The sequence below is a fragment of the Bos grunniens genome, chromosome 2 (assembly GCF_055505025.1).
Source record: "Bos grunniens cultivar Pamir isolate PY7600 chromosome 2, Bosgru_T2T1.0, whole genome shotgun sequence".
Lineage (NCBI taxonomy): Eukaryota > Metazoa > Chordata > Mammalia > Artiodactyla > Bovidae > Bos > Bos grunniens.
Window position 1 is genome coordinate 87,275,707 of NC_141166.1, and position 19,202 is coordinate 87,294,908.

General features: G+C 38.1%; 1 long non-coding RNA gene across 38 annotated transcripts in view; it reads right to left on the reverse strand.

The window, feature by feature from the left end:
- The window catches only part of LOC147378299 (uncharacterized), a 677,507-nt gene that overhangs the window by 552,727 nt on the left and 105,578 nt on the right, over nucleotides 1-19,202 (reverse strand). For 3 of the 38 annotated variants that reach the window (XR_015145847.1, XR_015145832.1, XR_015145826.1), the window contains one exon: nucleotides 17,834-17,997. The exons of 33 other annotated variants lie outside the window; for them this stretch is intronic. This is a non-coding gene — a long non-coding RNA (uncharacterized LOC147378299). Of the gene's footprint in view, nucleotides 1-8,105; nucleotides 8,250-17,833; nucleotides 17,998-19,202 lie in introns of those variants that run through there. 2 more of the 38 variants (XR_015145838.1, XR_015145844.1) reach the window with 1 other exon arrangement.

Sequence of the window (19,202 nt, forward strand, 5' to 3'; positions counted from 1 at the left end):
GAGCACATCATGAGAAATGCTGGGCTGGATGAGTTACAAGCTAGAATTAAAACAGATGGGAGAAACATCAACAACCTCAGATACACAGATGATACCATTCTAATGGCAGAAAATGAAGATGAACTAAAGAGCCTCTTGATGAGGGTGGAGGCAGCTTAAGACTAAATATTAAATATTATATATTTAATATTTAAATATTAAATATTAGACTTAAGAGCCAGCTTAAGACTAAATATTAAAAAAAAAAAAACTAAGATCATGGCATCTGGCCCCATTAATTCATGGCAAATAGAAGAGGAAACGAGGGAAGTAGTGACAGATTTTCTCTTCTTGGGCTCCAAAATCACTGCAGGCTGTGACTGCAACCATACAATCAGAAGATGATTGCTTCTTGTCAGGAAAGCAATGACAAATCTAGACAGTGTGTTGAAAAGCAGAGACATTACTCTGCTGACAAAGGTCCATATAGTCAAAGCTATGGTCTTACCAGTGATCACATATGGCAGTGAGAGCTGTACCATAAAGAAGGCAGAATGCTGAAGAATTGATGCCTTTGAACTGTGGTGCTGCAGAAGACTACTGAGAGTCCGTTGAGCAGTAAGGAGCTCAAACCAGTCAATCTTAAGGGAGATCAACCCAAATCTTCACTGGAAGGACTGATGCTGAAGTTGAAGCTCCAGTATTTTGGTCATCTGATGTGAACAGATGACTCATTGGAAAAGTCCCTGATGCTGGGAAAGACTGAAGGCAGGAGAAGAGGGCATCGGAGGATGAGATGGCTGGAAAGCATCACTGATGCAATGAACATGAACTTGGGCAAACTCCAGGAGATAGTGAGGGACAGGGAGGCCTGGCATGCTGCAATCCATGGGTTCACAAAGAGTCAGACACAATTGGGCAAATGAACAACAGTTGCTATTCATATAAGAATGAAAAAAGCTCTTGATTCTTTCAAATGCCACCACCATATTTAATGTATTTTAGGAATGAGTTCCACTCCAGTACACTTGCCTGGAAAAATCTCATGGATGGAGGAGCCTGGTGGGCTCCAGTCCATGGGGTTGCTAAGAGTCAGAGACGACTGAGCAACTTCATTTTTCACTTTTCACTTTCATGCATTGGAGAAGGAAATGGCAACCCACTCCAGTGTTCTTGCCGGGAGAATCCCAGGGACAGCAGAGCCTGGTGGGTTGCAGTCTAAGGGGTTGCACAGAGTCAGACAAGACTGATGCAACTTAGCAGCAGCAGCAGGAGCAGAAATGAGTTATGTAAAACATTGTATAACAGTGGATATTTTCAGTAAAATAATTTCAGAGCAACTATCTTCAATGCCTGCAAAACATACCTGGAGACCCTTTGATGGAGTGCTTAGCTACTAAATAAAGTATATGTGACATCTAGTGTGAAAATCCTTTAATAGCACACACAAAACAAAGTAGAAGTCTAGAGATACAAATCACAAAGCATGTGTTCATCTATTGCATAACCTACTAGTAGAATTTTTGGTATGATAAAGTCATGAATTCTATTTATTTTGACTATTTCTACTAATATCTTTAATAGGCACTTTTATGATAATCTCTTAATGTAATGACTACCTCTAATAAAGCATGCTGCTGCTAAGTAACTTCAGTTGTGTCCGACTCTGTGTGACCCCATAGACGGCAGCCCACCAGGCTCCCCTGTCCCTGGGATTCTCCAGGCAAGAACACTGGATTGGGTTACCATTTCCTTCTCCAATGCATGAAAGTGAAAAGTGAAAGTGAAGTCGCTCAGTCGTGTCCAACTCTTCGCAACCCCATGGACTGCAGCCCACCAGGCTCCTCCATCCATGGGATTTTCCAGGCAAGAGTACTGGACTGGGATGCCATGGCCTTCTCCGCTAATAAAGCATATTATAAATTAAATATTTTGTGAACATATATGCTAATACAGCAGGATCCATTAATTTGCTAACCTATAACTGTACAACAGAGTAGCTTAAATTTACAAATACTACTGGTATAATAACTTCTCATTCTTTTGTATCACTTCAGATGTCTTTGGCTGCAAGTAAAAGAAAAGCTTAATACAAATTATTTCAAATAGTAAAGAAATATGTTTTATTTTAAGAATGTGAAAACATTAAACATTTTCCATAAGCCTTTCACTCACTTAATTGGCCAAAACTGTAGAATATCTCTAAAAAGAGATTCTCAAAGTGTCACCATCAGCAACAGTAGGAACTTGTTAGAAATTAATTTTTCCAACCTCACAGAACCCTATTAAATCAAAAACTCTGGGGCTCAATTCAGTTCTGTTCGGTCTCTCAGTCGTGTCCAACTCTTTACAACCCCATGAACCGCAGCACGCCAGGCCACCCTATCCATCACCAACTCCCGGAATTCACTCAAACTCACGTCCTTCGAATCAGTGATGCCATCCAGCCACCTCATCCTCTGTCGTCCCCTTCTCCTCCTGTCTTTTCCAATGAGTCAACACTTCACATGAGGTGGCCAAAGTATTGGAGTTTCAGCTTCAACATCAGTCCTTCCAATGAACACCCAGGACTGTCTCCTTTAACATGGACTGATTGGATCTCCTTGCAGTCCAAGGGACTCTCAAGAGCCTTCTCCAACACCACAGTTCAAAAGCATCAATTCTTTGGCGCTCAGCTTTCTTCACAGTCCGACTCTCACATCCATACATGACCACAGGAAAAACCATAGCCTTGACTAGATGGATCTTTGTTGACAAAGTAATGTCTCTGCTTTTGAATATGCTGTCTAGGTTGGTCATAACTTTCCTTCCAAGGAGTGTCTTTTAATTTCATGGCTGCAGTCACCATCTGCAGTCATTTTGGAGCCCAAAATATAAAGTCTGACACTGTTTCCACTGTTTCCCCATCTATTTCCCAGGAAGTGATGGGACCAGATGCCATGATCTTCGTTTTCTGAATGTTGAGCTGTAAGACAACTTTTTCACTCTCCACTTTCACTTTCATCAAGAGGCTTTTTAGTTCCTCTTCACTTTCTGCCATAAGGGTAGTGTCATCTGCATATCTGAGGTTATTGATATTTCTCCCGGAAATCTTGATTCCAGCTTTTGCTTCTTCCAGCCCAGCGTTTCTCATGATGTACTCTGCATAGAAGTTAAATAAGCAGGGTGACAATATACAGTCTTGACGTGCTCCTTTTCCTATTTGGAACCAGTCTGTTGTTCCATGTCCAGTTCTAACTGTTGCTTCCTGACCTGCATACAGGTTTCTCAAGAGGCAGGTCAGGTGGTCTGGTATTCCCATCTCTTTCAGAATTTTCCACAGTTTATTGTGATCCACACAGTCAAAGGCTTTGGCATAGCCAATAAAGCAGAAATAGATGTTTTTCTGGAACTCTCTTGCTTTTTCCATATCCAGCGGATGTTGGCAATTTGATCTCTGGTTCCTCTGCCTTTTCTAAAACCAGCTTGAACATCTGGAAGTTCTATGAAGCGACAATTTGCACTTTAACAAGCTCTCCAGGAGATTTTAACACACAGTAACGTGCAGAGCATTTCCATCAACCAATCACGGAAAATGAAAAGTTACTACAATTTGTTTAAACTACCTGAATACATAGCCTGGAGTGTAGGATAAGAGCCTTTCCTGAGAGATAACTGAATACAAAACAAAACAGTATTCTGTTAGCAAAGGGGATATCAGAGGATGGGTGTGTGGAAGGGCGAGTGAATAAATGTTGAAAAACTAACCCTTTCACATTCCTTTGTTATGGAACAGTAAATGCAACTCAGAAAGACCTTGAGCTGTTGAATTCAAACAGTTTGGAAATAAAATTCCTACCTCTGGTGGATAATGACAACTTATTTCATATCTAGGCACCTTGATTTCATCTTAAAATTAGAAGAGCAATGCATTTCTCAAGGAGATTTTTTGACTGGGACATAGGAAACAATAAACAAACTGTAACTTCCAGTCACACTTTCATTAGAGCTTTTAATGGAAAAATTAGCACTTTTGTGCTTTATTTTTAATTCCATTTCTGACTACCCAGTTTAGATGTATTAGCAAGAATGCTTGAAATTGTGTTTCTTTATTATTTTTTTGTACAATAAATGTCCTACTTAAAAACATATAGGATATTCCTTCTGCAAAGGGGTTTTTACTTTTATTAAATGCTGGTTACGTAATGGATTGGACACTAGATTTTAACAGACTTTTGTTTGAATATTTGGAACAGGAACATTTTACTAAGTATAGACTATTTTCCAACACTGTATCAAGAACATTAGTTATTAAGGTCATCAGATTCAGCAAATAAAAATGCAAGGCACGCAGTTAATTTTTAATTTTAAATAAGCAAAAAAATTTTTAGTGTAAGCACAGGCTCACCTAGGAAATACTGCAGGTTTGGTTCCAAACCATCATAATAAAGCAAGTATTTCAATAGGGTAAGCCACACTGGCTTCCCAAAACTTATAAAAGTTATGTTTATACCATACTGTGGTCTATTAAGTGTACAATAGAATTATGTCAGGAAAAAAACAATTCAAACATTACATTACATTATAAAGTTTATTGCTAAAAATGCTATCAACTAAACCTTCAGTAAGTTGTAATGCTTCTACTGGTGGAGGGTCTTGTCTTGATTTTAATGGCTGTTAACTGATTGGGGCAGTGGTTGCTGAAGGCTGGAGTGGCTATAGGGATTTCTTAAATAAGACAATAATGAAGTTTGCCACACTGGGGTGGTTCTTCCTTTTCAAAATGATTCTCTGTAGTATACACTGCTATTCAATAGCATTTTACCCACAACAGAGCTTCTTTCAAAACTGGAGTCAATCTTCTCAAACCCTGCTGCTGCTTTATCAATTAAATCTTTAAGGTCATTTCAACAGTCTTCACAGAATCTCTACTAGGAGTAGATTCCATGTCAAGCAACCACTTTCTTTACTCATCCATGAGAAGCAACTCCTCATCAGTTTGTTGCTCTGGCACACCACACTGGCAGTTACTTCATCTACTGAAGTGTTGAATCTCTCAATCTACCAATGACAGCTGGAATCAAGTGCTTCCAAACCGCTGTGAATTTTTTATCATTTTGACCTTTTCCCATGAATTATCAATAAAAATGCTTTTAATGGCATCTAGCATAGTAGCTTTTCCAGAAAATTTTTAATTTACTTTGCCCAGATCCATCAGAGGAGTCAGTAGTTATGGCAGCTCTAGCCGCAAATAGTAAGACTTGAAAGTCAAAATTACCCCATGAGTCATGGACTGCAGAATCGATGTTGTGTTGGCAAATCATAAAAACACAGTTAAATCTCCATCATAGTTCTTGGGTGACCAGGCACATTATGAATGTGGAGTAACATTTGGAAAGGAATCTTCTCTTTTGAGCAGTAAGTCTCAACTGTGGGCTTAAAATATTCAGTAAACCATGTTGTAAACAGATGAGCTGTCATCCAGGCTCTGTCATTCCATTTAGAGAGCACAAGCAGAATAGATTTGGCATAACGCTTAACGGCCCTAAGATTTTCAAAATGGTAAATGAGCGCTGGCTTAAACTTCAAGTCACCAGCTGCATTAGCCCCTTATAAGAGAGTCAGCCTGTCTTTTGAAGCCAGGCATTGACCTCTCTTCTCTAGCTGTGAAAATCCTAGACAGCATTTTCTTCCAGTAGAAGCCTGTTTCACACGCACTGGAAATCTGTTGTTTAGTGTGTGCGTGCTCAGTCGTGTCTGACTCTTTGCAACCCCATGGACTGTTGCCCACTGGGCTCCTCTGTCCATAGTATTTTTCAGGCAAAAATACTGGAGTGGGTCACCAGTTGTTTGGTGTAGTCACCATAATTAATCATCTTAGCCAGATCCTCTGGATACTCTCCTGTAGCTTTTACACCAGCACTTGCTGTTTCACCTTGCACTTTGATGTTATAGAGACAGCTTCTTTCCTTAAATCTGAACCAGCCTCTTATGGCTTCAAATCTTTTCCTGCAACTTCTTCACTTCTCTCCTCCTTTGTAGAACTGAAGAGAGTTAGTGCCTTGCTAATTCTCCTCAATTTAAGAATTTAAGGGAATGTTGTACTGGTTTGATCTTCTATCAGACCAGACCACTGAAACTTCCTCCATATTATTAATAATGCTGTTTTGCTTTCTTGTTGTTCAGGTGTCCACTGGAGTAGCACTTTTTTTTTTTAGAGTAGCACTTTTAATTTCCTTCAATACCTTGTCCTCTGCATTAACAACTTGCCTAACTATTCAGCATAAGAGGCATAGTTTTGACAATCTTGCCTTTCAACATGCCTTCCTCACTAAGCTTAATCATGTCCAGCTTTTGACTTAAAGTGAGAGACCTGCAATTATACTTTTCACTTCCAATCCCAAAGAAAGGCAATGCCAAAGAATGCTCAAACTACCACACAATTGCACTCATCTCACACACTAGTAAAGCAGTGCTCAAAATTCTCCAAGCCAGGCTTCAGCAATACGTGAACTGTGAACTTCCTGATGTTCAAGCTGGTTTTAAAAAGGCAGAGGAACCAGAGATCAAATTGCCAACATCTGCTGGATCATGGAAAAAGCAAGAGAGTTCCAGAAAAACATCTATTTCTGCTTTATTGACTATGCCAAAGCCTTTGACTGTGTGGATCACAATAAACTGTGGAAAATTCTGAAAGAGATGGGAATACCAGACCACCTGACCTGCCTCTTGAGAAACCTGTATGCAGTCAGGAAGCAACAGTTAGAACTGGACATGGAACAACAGACTGGTTCCAAATAGGAAAAGGAGTTCGTCAAGGCTGTATATTGTCACCCTGCTTATTTAACCTCTATGCAGAGTACATCATGAGAAACACTGGGCTGGAAGAAGCAAAAGCTGGAATCAAGATTTCCGGGAGAAATATCAATAACCTCAGATATGCAGATGACACTACCCTTACGGTAGAAAGTGAAGAGGAACTAAAAAGCCTCTTGATGAAAGTGAAAGTGGAGAGTGAAAAAGCTGGCTTAAAGCTCAACATTCACAAAACGAAGATCATGGCATCTGGTCCCATTACTTTATGGGAAATAGATGGGGAAACAGTGGAAACAGTGTCAGGCTTTATTTTTTTGGGCTCCAAAATGACTGCAGATGGTGACTGCAGCCATGAAATTAAAAGACACTCCTTGGAAGGAAAGTTATGACCAACCTAGACAGCATATTGAAAAGCAGAGACATTACTTTGTCAACAAAGATCCATCTAGTCAAGGCTATGGTTTTTCCTGTGGTCATGTATGGATGTGAGAGTTGGACTGTGAAGAAGGCTGATCACCGAAGAATTGATGCTTTTGAACTGTGGTGTTGGAGAAGACTCTTGAGAGTCCCTTGGACTGCAAGGACATCCAACCAGTCCATTCTGAAGGAGATCAGCCCTGGGATTTCTTTGGAAGGAATGATGCTAAAGCTGAAACTCCAGTACTTTGGCCACCTCATGCAAAGAGTTGACTCGTTGGAAAAGACTCTGATGCTGAGAGGGATTGGGGGCAGGAGGAGAAGGGGACGACAGAGGATGAGATGGCTGGATGGCATCACTGACTCGATGGACGTGAGTTTGAGTGAACTCCGGGAGTTGGTGATGGACAGGGAGGCCTGGCATGCTGCGATTCATGGGGTCTCAAAGAGTCGGACACAACTGAGCGACTGAACTGAACTAAACTGAATATTTAGAGACCATTGTAGGGTTATGAATTGGCCTGATTTAAATATTGTTGTGTCTCAGGGAATAGGAAAGCCCAAGGAGAGCAATAAAGGTGAGAGAACAGCCAGTGAGTGGAGCAGTCAGACCACACGTGTGATTTATGGATTAAGTTCACTGTCTTATATGGGCATGGTTTGTGATGCCCCAAAACATGCCCCAACAGTAACATCAAGGACCACAGATCACCATAACAATCATGCTAATAAGGAAAAGGTCTGAAATATTATGAGAAGTTTCAAAATGTGACTCAGAGACATAAGGTGAGTAAATGTTGTGGAAAAACCGGCACCGATAGACTTAAGATTGATACAATTTTCAATTTGTAAAAAACACAATAGCTATGAAGCACAATAAAGCAAAGGACATTAAAACAAGGTAAGTCTGTATATCCCAAATCTTAAATGAAATGTATTTACAATTTAAAAAATCATTGTTAATCTGAAATTCAAGTATAATGGATGTTCTGTATTTTTATCTTGAACCCTGCTTGCATTTCCGCTTCTCTATGGCATGGCCCCACTGCTGAGATAAGCTATGGGAAGCAATTCAGAAGATTTATTAGTAAGTGTAATCCTCTCACAATCATAAGCACAAAGAGTGTCACTACATTGACATTTGGTTTACTCAGCTGTGAAATTAGGCTATTGGACTAAAGGATAGCTGAAGTCCCTTTTTTTCTCAACATCTAATGTGTGGAAAGTTTCACTGCACTTCTGGGACCATAGGAAAAATTAGATGAGGCATTATTTTAAAAGCTATAAAGTTCTATACAAATATTGCTAATGGTGATGATAGAGCAGCTTATTATTTTAAATTGTATGTCTGACTATTAAGCTATTCAAATCCTTCTTATATATTTATGCTTTGTTAAACATTCTCCCTCACCAAATATTGCCACACGAGAAGTCAATATAAGTGATACCTCTGAATTTATTGTACCTTTATTGCCTATGGATATTTGTAAGTTAGCCCTTGAGAAAGTTTTCTACATTAGAATTCCTCTTAATTTAAAAGTGAAAGTATTAGTCACTCAAGTTGTGTCCGACTCTGTGACCCCAACCAGGCTCCTCTGTCCATGGGATTCTCCAGGGAAGAATACTGGAATGGGTTGCCATGTGCTCCTCCAGAGGATCTTTCCAACCCAGGGATCGAACCCATGTCTCTTGCATTGTAGGCAGATTCTTTACCATCTGAGCCACCAGGGACAGAGTAAGCTACATTTATCCATTACCAACAAATCTACTAAATCTATAATATAAAATACATGTTGAACAAATTGCCTTTCTGTAAAACTGTTTTCAAGGAATAAATAATACATGGTACATAAATAAACAAGAGTAGCTGAATAATCAACTTTTATTAGTTACTTTTATCAAGAGATATATTCTAACAACAATATAATTATGTTGATATATTAAGCTATTTCTTAATATATAAGTGAAATTGTTTTCCTCTATTTATGTTAAAACTTATTTTGATAATATGGTATAAATTGCATGTTTTTCATCTTTCTACTCCTTTAGTAATGTTTACTAAAGCAATGGAATAAAAATAAATTTTACATAATGAAACAAGTATCTGTGTGTATATTTTGTATACTACAAAGACAATTAAGAATAAACAGCTTAGTAAACATAAGGCACAAAAATTATACATAGTTAAAAGACACATGAGCATTCCATGTCTATTCTGGCCATGTGATCTTTAAAAAAATTCACCACACATCTTAATATTCAAAAAACAGCCTTATTTTATTAATATTTTAAGTATCAAATTTCTTCAGTGTTACAAATTGGTTATGTTTCTAAAGCTCATTCACGCCTGCCAACTCCTGGCAAAATAAGGTAAGTGATATAATGCTTATGTATAATAATACTTGATTAAAGAAAACCTTTGGTTGAATACAAGTAATTAAACAAAACAGAAAACAGAAATAAGAAATTGATTTCAGTTTATAATGTACATTTAAGAAAATAGATTTAATTAAAGAGGATAAATTAAGGTGTAAGATTATGAATTAGATTTTATGTTAGACTTATTGATAAATGTATTCATTTAGTTTAATTATGAAATTGCTATTTTTAAAGTCAATGTTATCAAATATCAGTAATTTCATGGGATTCATATTAATGGAATGACTGTCAAATGCCTTTTAATTTGAAACTAGTTCTTTAATTTTATTCCAGATATATAATTTATAGTTTCATACATAAAGATGCTTACTGCAGAAAAATATGATTAAATAATGCGAAGCAGTTTTAATATCCTTTAGGAGGAACATAGTTAAGAAATTTATAGTTCATATATGGGAAAAGAAAGTTAAAACAGAGTCAATATATGTGTATGTATTACTGATTCACTTTGCTAGTACATCTGAAATTAACAAATCAACTATATTCCAATAAAATTTTTTTTTAAATGAAGACTAGAAATCCCCCTTACCAAAAAAAGAGGGAAAACTATAGTTCATATATACTATGGAATATTATTCAGTACTTGAAATTATTTTTATATAATTTTTATAATACTTTACAAGTGAAAGTCTAAAAAAAGAGAAGCAAAACTACATATCCAATACAATCTTAACTGCTACATAATGCATACATCAAAGTATCATCAGTGGACTATGACATTTTCCTGTGTGTCCCAGATTTTGTGCTATAAACATCTGAACATTTTTTATGATGGATTTTTTTTAAATCCATTTTTAAAGCTATGATTCGTCTCCTCTCCGATGGAACACTGACAGAAGTGACCATGTGGTAATCCGACATGGAGGCTTTGCACATTTCTTTTATCTTATTTGTACTTTGGCCTCTACCATGAAGACAGATGCTCCTTAGGATCTCTCCCTGCAGCTTAGGTCTCACGTTGAGAAAACATGCAGAGCAAACCTAAACCTGCACAGCCTGGAACAGAGCAACCACAGCTGACCTGAAGATCCATGGGTAAAAAGATAAATATTTATTGCTGTAAGCCACCAATATTTAGGGCTTAATGTTATTGGATCATTATTATGTTATAGATTAATACAGGAGAAAGAGTAGCACTATTAAAGTTGAGGTTGTCTATTAGACTTTGCAAGTGGGAAGGTGGTATGTAGTTAGATCTATGAGTCCTGCCTCGTCTCCAGGAAACATGCACCACCAACCTCTCTGGTAGCCAAGGCCTCAGATATGGCCTCTACTCAGGATTTCCCTACACCTCCCTTGGCCTTCTCCCAGCTCTCTCAGCCTTTCAACGTTCTCAGCTTTCATTGCCTATTCACTTTTCATCCTTCTTCCTGGACCACCTGCTTTCTCTATATTATACAGGAGTTGAGGGTCAGGTGGCATGCTCTTCTAGTGCCATGCTGGGTGAGATTTCTCTTAAGAAGTTTTCAGGTTTCTTGAGCTATAGCTGGAAAGTGAAGCAGAGGCCATTTTATGCCTCCACAGAAGCCCCTGGGGTTTTACCTCTAGGATTGAGCATGCATGGTGATTTTTATTCCTAAAACTCTTCATTCCATTTGCTTACTGGAATTGTAATTGGGGTTGCAAACCCATATTTATACAGCTACTACTTTTATAATCAATACATTCTAAAAGTCGCCAAGATGCTGAACCTTACAGTCAAACAACACTGGGCACACAAATAAAGCTTGTTTTAGATATATAACCATTGTGTGCTTTAAATTGCAAAGACTTTTAAAATTTAAAGTCAATGACTTAGTTATATATATATATATAAAACTAAGTCATTAACTTTAAATTTATGTTTAAATTTATAAATACATATATATATGTATATATATATATATATACACACACACACATATATATTTAAATTGTATCGTCTTGCTAAGTGTTATGGTCACTTACAGAGGCAGTTGGACTCTCACTCAAACTTTGGTTCTGATGTTTAGACTGAATGTCACACTTACATCCAGAGAGTTTAAGAAGGTTTAGAGCTTACATAATGATGGAATCTCAGAACCTCATTTGAAATGGTTTGTGAGAGCCAAGGAAAAGAGACTAGGCACGTAGGCTTTCTTACCATCTGGTCCAGATGTGGGTGATTAGCTGATCTGGCAAAAGGGAAGAGGGAGGGGTGAAGATTAAAAGCTATTAGGAAATATTTTAAAAGGGCTTCAGCCTTCTCATTACACTGAGGCAAGCATGCAGAAAGGTCTGGAAGCAAAGTGGGAGCAGTGACAATGGGGACAGAGGGAAGGAATTTCTTACTATCACCTTAACATCTCAAATTGCTGTTTTACTTGGTCAGTGATAGCCTTTTTCCTTTAAATTAATCAATACAGCAGATATTAGGAAAATGAAAAAAAATGGAAAAAAGAAGAAGGAAGCTAACATTGTTTGAGATTGTTCAGTTCAGTTCAGTTCAGTTCAGTCGCTAAGTCGTGTTCGACTCTTTGGGACCCCATGAATCGCAGCACGCCAGGCCTCCCTGTCCACCACCAAGTCCTGGAGTTCACCCAAACTCACATCCATCAAGTCAGTGATGCCATCCAGCCATCTCATCCTCTGTCGTCCCCTTCTCCTCCTGCCCCCAATCCCTCCCAACATCAGAGTCTTTTCCAATGAGTCAACTCTTCGCATCAGGTGGCCAAAGTACTGGAGTTTCAGCTTTAGCATCATTCCTTCCAAAGAAATCCCAGGGCTCATCTCCTTTAGAATGGACTGGTTGGATCTCCTTGCAGTCCAAGGGACTCTCAAGAATCTTCTCCAACACCACAGTTCAAAAGCATCAATTCTTTGGCGCTCAGCCTTCTTCACAGTCCAACTCTCACATCCATACATGACCACAGGAAAAACCATAGCCTTGACTAGACGGACCTTTGTTGGCAAAGTAATGTCTCTGCTTTTCAATATGCTATCTATGTGGGTCATAACTTTCCCTCCAAGGAGTAAGCATCTTTTAATTTCATGGCTGCAATCACCATCTGCAGTCATTTTGGAGCCCAAAAAAAAAATAAAGCCTGACACTGTTTCCACTGTTTCCCCATCTATTTCCCATGAAGTGATGGGACCAGATGCCATGATCTTCGTTTTCTGAATGTTGAGCTTTAAGCCAACTTTTTCACTCTCCTCTTTCACTTTCATCAAGAGGCTTTTCAGTTCCTCTTCACTTTCTGCCATAAGGATGGTGTCACCTGCATATCTGAGATTATTGATATTCCCGGCAATCTTGATTCCAGCTTGTGCTTCTTCCAGCCCAGTGTTTCTCATGATGTACTCTGCATAGAGGTTAAATGAGCAGGGTGACAATATACAGCCTTGATGTACTCCTTTTCCTATTTGGAACCAGTCTGTTGTTCCATGTCCAGTTCTAACTGTTGCTTCCTGACCTGCATACAGGTTTCTCAAGAGGCAGGTCAGGTGGTCTGGTATTCCCATCTCTTGAAGAATTTTCCACAGTTTATTGTGATCCACACAGTCAAAGGCTTTGGCATAGTCAATAAAGCAGAAATAGATGTTTTTCTGGTACTCTCTTGCTTTTTTGATGATCCAGCGGATGTTGGCAATTTGATCTCTGGTTCCTCTGCCTTTTCTAAAACTAGCTTGAACATCTGGAAGTTCACAGTTCACATATTGCTGAAGCCTGGCTTGGAGAATTTTGAGCATTGCTTTACTAGTGTGTGAGATGAGTGCAATTGTGCAGTAGTTTGAGCATTCTTTGGCATTGCCTTTCTTTGGGATTGGAATGAAAACTGACCTTTTCCAATCCTGTGGCCACTGCTGAGTTTTCCAAATTTGCTGGCATATTGAGTGCAGCACTTTCACAGCATCATCTTTTAGGATTTGAAATAGCTCAACTGGAATTCCATCACCTCCACTAGTTTTTTTTTCAGTGATGCTTTCTAAGGCCTACTTGACTTCACATTCCAGGATGTCTGGCTTCAGGTGAGTGATTACACCATCGTGATTATCTTGGTCATGAAGATCTTTTTTGTACAGTTCTTCTGTGTATTCCTGCTACCTCTTCTTAATATTGTCTGCTTCTGTTAGGTGCATACCATTTCTGTCCTTTATTGAGCCCATCTTTGCATGAAATGTTCCCTTGGTATCTCTAATTTTCTTGAAGAAATCTCTAGTATTTCCCATTCTGTTGTATTCCTCTATTTCCTTGCATTGATCGCTGAGGAAGGCTTTCTTATCTCTTCTCGCTATTCTTTTCAACTCTGCATTCAGATGCGTATATCTTTCCTTTTCTCCTTTGCTTTTCGCTTCTCTTCTTTTCACAGCTATTTGTAAGGCCTCCTCAGACAGCCATTTTGCTTTTTTGCATTTCTTTTCCATGGGGATGGTCTTGATCCCTGTCTCCTATACAATGTCACGAATCTCCATCCATAGTTTATCAGGCACTCTATCTATCAGATCTAGTCCCTTAAATCTATTTCTCATTTCCAGTGTATAATCATAAGGGATTTGGTTTAGGTCATACCTGAATGGTCTAGTGGTTTTCCCTACTTTCTTCAATTTCAGTCTGAATTTGGCAAAAAAGGAGTTCATGATCTGAGCTACAGTCAGCTCCTGGTCTTGTTTTTGTTGACTGTATAGAGCTTGAGATTGTAATATAATCCAAATGTAGCAACATACATGTCAAGAAATTTATTGAGATATTTATACTTTGCTCTAAAATAATTTACATGTTTTTCTCTTCAACTAACATGGTTATCATTTTTTTTGCATAAATTTGTCCAAATTTGTATGAAAAGTCCCAAAGAAGAGTTGTATGCAAACAATATTCTTTTCCTAGATTTTGCTTTTCAAGTCTAAATTATCAAGATCACCCTAAATCATATCTATAAAATAACAGAGAGAGGTGTATACCCTATGAGGTGCTCAGAGTCAGAAGAAGAGAGGCAAGTCTTCTGGGAGAAGAAGGAAAATAAGAATTATGACATTGGGAAAGAGGCTGGAGATGCTCAAATGTCTACATACCATCACCAAAAATATGTTGGTATTCCAACAGCTCAGTATTTGCAGGTCTTCTTACCAAATCATGACTTGCTATAAATTTAACAAACTTAAAATTACAATAAATATAACAATCTCGTTTTACAGATAAAGGAACTGAGACACAGAGACTATACAAGCTGCCCAAATTAATGTGATTAGTAAGAGTTAGTACTGACATTAAAATTTAATCTGTCTGACATCAAAGATTTTGCCTTTTGCCTTAAACTATGATACCACACAGTAAATTTTTTCTTTTCTTTTTTTTAATGTTACTGGCAAGACATAAAAGAGTTTAAAAAGAGGATTAAAGTGAAAGCATAATGTTATATTAAGGGGAGCAATGGTCTAAAGGAGAAAGAGCTAATCTTAAATGGCAAAGGCAAAGGAAATTCAGTGAAAGCGGGACTGCTGTTTTGTTTTTTCTCTACTTCTGCCCAAGAGGGGTGCCCAGGCAGGATATAGACTGGAGGATGGACTTGCCCTGGGGACTCAAAAGACCAGAATTACATGGTAAATCTGAAAACCTGGAGAAGAAAGAGCCAAGGAATGAATAAAAGTTGGGTTTTGGTCAAGCAGACAACTCAGGGATACGGAAAACAAAAGTATGGAGCCAGCCCCTGAGGAGAAAAGGGTACAAAACCAACGGGACAGGATGGTAGCAATAATTGGAATAAATCAAGGAGTCAAAGACAAGGGAATAAAACTTCTAAACATAAATCAGGTCAATCACTCAGACAAATATATTTCTATTGCTGTCTATTGTCCTTATGACAAAATTCAAATTTCTTATTTTGGTATAGACAGCCCTTTAGGAGCCAACCCAGTGTATTTCTACATCCTTATTTCTGTCCAATCTGCCCTTACTCTTGCATCTACTTTTCTTTCATTGGTTATACTTTGTCCTGGATTTCACAGTTGCTATTTCTGTCATACAGCTCCCTAATCTAAGTTCTACCTTTTCATCAATTATAATAAAAATTGCTCACTTAATCAACTGCTCAGTGCTTTCCAGATGTTATGAAAAGAATTTAATGCATTATATCAGCCTTTGAAGATTGGTAGTTTTTGTATGTTATGGATAAGGAAAGAGATTCAAAGAGGTCAAGTACATGGCCCATAAGTTACAGAGAATGGATTTAATCTGGACCCTCCTGACTCACAAGCCCTTAAATTCATGATAAACCTATTAATGCAGCTTTTAAAGCACAAAATGCTGGGGTCGTTTAATCACTAAAGTATTCCTAACTCTTCTGTAAACCCATGGACTGTAGCTTGCCAGGCTCCTCTGTCCATGGGATTTCCCAGACGATACTAGAGTGGGTTGCCATTCCTTCTCCACAGGATCTTCTGGATCCAGGGGTTGAACCCACATCTCCTGCATTGGCAGGTGGATTCTTTACCACTAAGCCACCAGGGAAGACCAAATCACAAAATAAACTACCTATTCTGAGTAAGAAAACATGAAAACACAATCATCTTCAAGTTGGAGGGTGTGTCTCTCAAGAGCAAAAGCACTAAGCAAACACAGTTCATTTCATCTTTAGAGATTGCCATTCAGATTGCGGAACAAATCTTCAAACCCATGTTCTGAACCCATAGATTGCCTCCAAAAAATTTCCCCTAGGTATCTTAGGAAAGACTTTCCTTTTGTCCATGACCATAATAAAGGAGACTTCTTGTCTACCCTTGGGTGCAGACATTTCATTTTCTAATTTAAATAATGAAATAACTATTTAAATACAGGTATTAGAAGACCATTAAAATTGAGTGATATAAGTCATGCTTTTCTGTTAAAGAGCTATTAAGTTATATATGGAAGTATTCTAGTGTGCCAGATGTTACACTAAAGAGTATGCAAATGCAAACTTTGACGATATCAACAAGCCTCTGAAGAGGCACCTAAAGCACAGGAAGAGAGCCAAATTTTCAATGGTATTGTAATTATTAATAGTGTTTCTAAGACTTCTCATCATGGGATACTACACTCTCTCTTAAAAAGAAATTTTAAAAGCATAATTTAATATTGGGTTCCAAAATAGTTTTCATTTGATCAATGGTTAAATTTTGAATTGTAAATTTCTCTTGAACTTAATTTCAAATTAGATCTCTCCTGGTCATCCTCCCCTGCACTATGCCCCAAAAGTAATTAATGTTTATAGAATCATGTAATTTTTAATATTCATTTACTTAAAAGTCCTTTGTTTTAAATACTGGAAAAACAAGTCCCAGCAGTCGTTATGGGAGAAGTTAAAAGTATAGCCAGGGGCCAGTACCATACTGCTTTAATTACTGTAACTTTATAGTACAGTTTGAAACCAGAGAGAGAGTATGATACATCCAGTGTTGTTCTTCTTATTCAAAATTGTTATAACTATCTGGTATTTTAAAATCATTTGTTTTAGTTCTATTAAAAATGCCATTGGGTATTTAGATAGATGCTACATTGAATCTGGAAGTTCACAGTTCATGTATTGCTGAAGCCTGGCTTGGAAAATTTGGGCATTACTTTGCTAGTGTGTGAGATGAATGCAACTGTCTGATAGTTTGAGCATTCTTTGGCATTGCCTTTCTTTAGGATTGGAATGAAAACTAACCTTTTCCAGTCCTGTGGCCACTGCTGTGTTTTCCTTTGGTATTGCCTTTCTTTGGGATTGGAATGAAAACTAACCTTTTCCAGTCCTGTGGCCACTGCTGTGTTTTCCAAATTTGCTGGCATATTGAGTGCAGCACTTTCACAGCATCATCTTTTAGGATTTGAAATAGCTCAACTGGAATTCCATCACCTCCACTAGTTTTTTTTCAGTGATGCTTTCTAAGGCCCACTTGACTTCACACCCCAGGATGTCTGGCTCTAGCTGAGTGATCACACCATCATGATTATCTCGGTCATTAAGATCTTTTTTGTATAGTTCTTCTGTGTATTCCTTGCACCTTGTCTTAATATTTTCTGCTTCTGTTAGGTCCATACCATTTCTGTCCTTTATTGTGCCATCTTTGTGTGGAATATTCCCTTGATATCTCTAATTTTCTTGAAGAGATCTCTAGTCTTTCCAATTCTATTGTTTTCTTCTATTTCTTTGCATTGACACTGAGGAAGGCTTTCTTATCTCTCCTTGCTATTCTTTGGAACTCTGCATTCAAATGTGTATATCTTTCATTTTCTCCTTTGCCTTTTACTTCTTTTCTTTCCTCAGCTATTTGTAAGGGCTCCTCAGACAACCATTTTGCCTTTTTGCATTTATTTTCCTTGGGGATGATCTTGATCACTGCCTCTTGTCCAATGTCACAAATCTCTGTCAATGGTTCTTCAAGATGTTCAAGCTGGATTTAGAAACAGCAGAGGGACCAGAGATCAAATTGCCAACAACAGTTGGATCATCAAAAAAGCAAGAGAGTTTCAGAAAACATCTACTTTTTCTTTATTGACTATGCCAATGCCTTTGACTGTGTGGATCACAACAAACTGTGGAAAATTCTTCCAGAGATGGGAATATCAGACCACCTGACTGGCCTCCTGAGAAATCTGTACACAGGCCAGCAAGCAACAGTTAGAAACAGACATAGAAAAAACAGACTGGCAAATTGGGAAAGGATTATGGCAAGGCTATATATTGTCACCCTGCTTATTTAACTTATATGCAGAGTACATCATGTGAAATACTGGGTTGGATGAAGCACAACTGGAATAAAGATTCCTGTGACAAATATCAATCACCTCAGATATGCAGATGACACCACCCTTATGGTAGAAAGCGAAGAGAAACTGAAGAGTCTCTTGACAAAAGTGAAAGAGAAGAGTGAAAAATTTGGCTTAAAACTCAACATTCAGAGAACTAAGATCATGGCATCCAGCCCCATCACTTCATGGCAAATAGATGGAGAAACACTGGAAACTGACAGACTAATATTTTGGGGCTCCAAAATCACTGCAGATGGTGACTGCATTGATGAAATTAAAAGATGCTTGCTCCTTGGAAGAAAAGCTATGACCAACCTAGACAACATATTAAAAAGGAGAGACATTACTTTGCCAACAAAGGTCTGTCTAGTCAATGCTATGGTTTTTACAGGGGTCATGTATGGATGTGAGAGTTGGACTATAAAGAAAGCTGAGTCCATGGAATTCTCCAGGCCAGAATACTGGAGTGGGTAGTCTTTCTCTTCTCCAGGGGATCTTCCAACCCAGGGATCAAACCCAGGTCTTCTGCATTACAGGCAGATGCTTTAACAGCTGAGCCACAAGGGAAGCCCAAGAATACTGGAGTGGGTAGCCTATCCCGTCTCCAGCAGATCTTCCTGACTCAGAAGTCGAACCAGGGTCTCCTGCCTGCGTGGTAGGTGGATTCTTTAACAACCAAGCTATGAGGGAAGCTCTAATTATATTAAATTATATCATATTATATTATATATAGTATACTACAGTATATAAATGCAATGTAATATTATACACAAGGTAATAATATATACAATGCAATATGTAATGTGTAATAATATACACAATGTAATGATATAATGCAATTATAGTT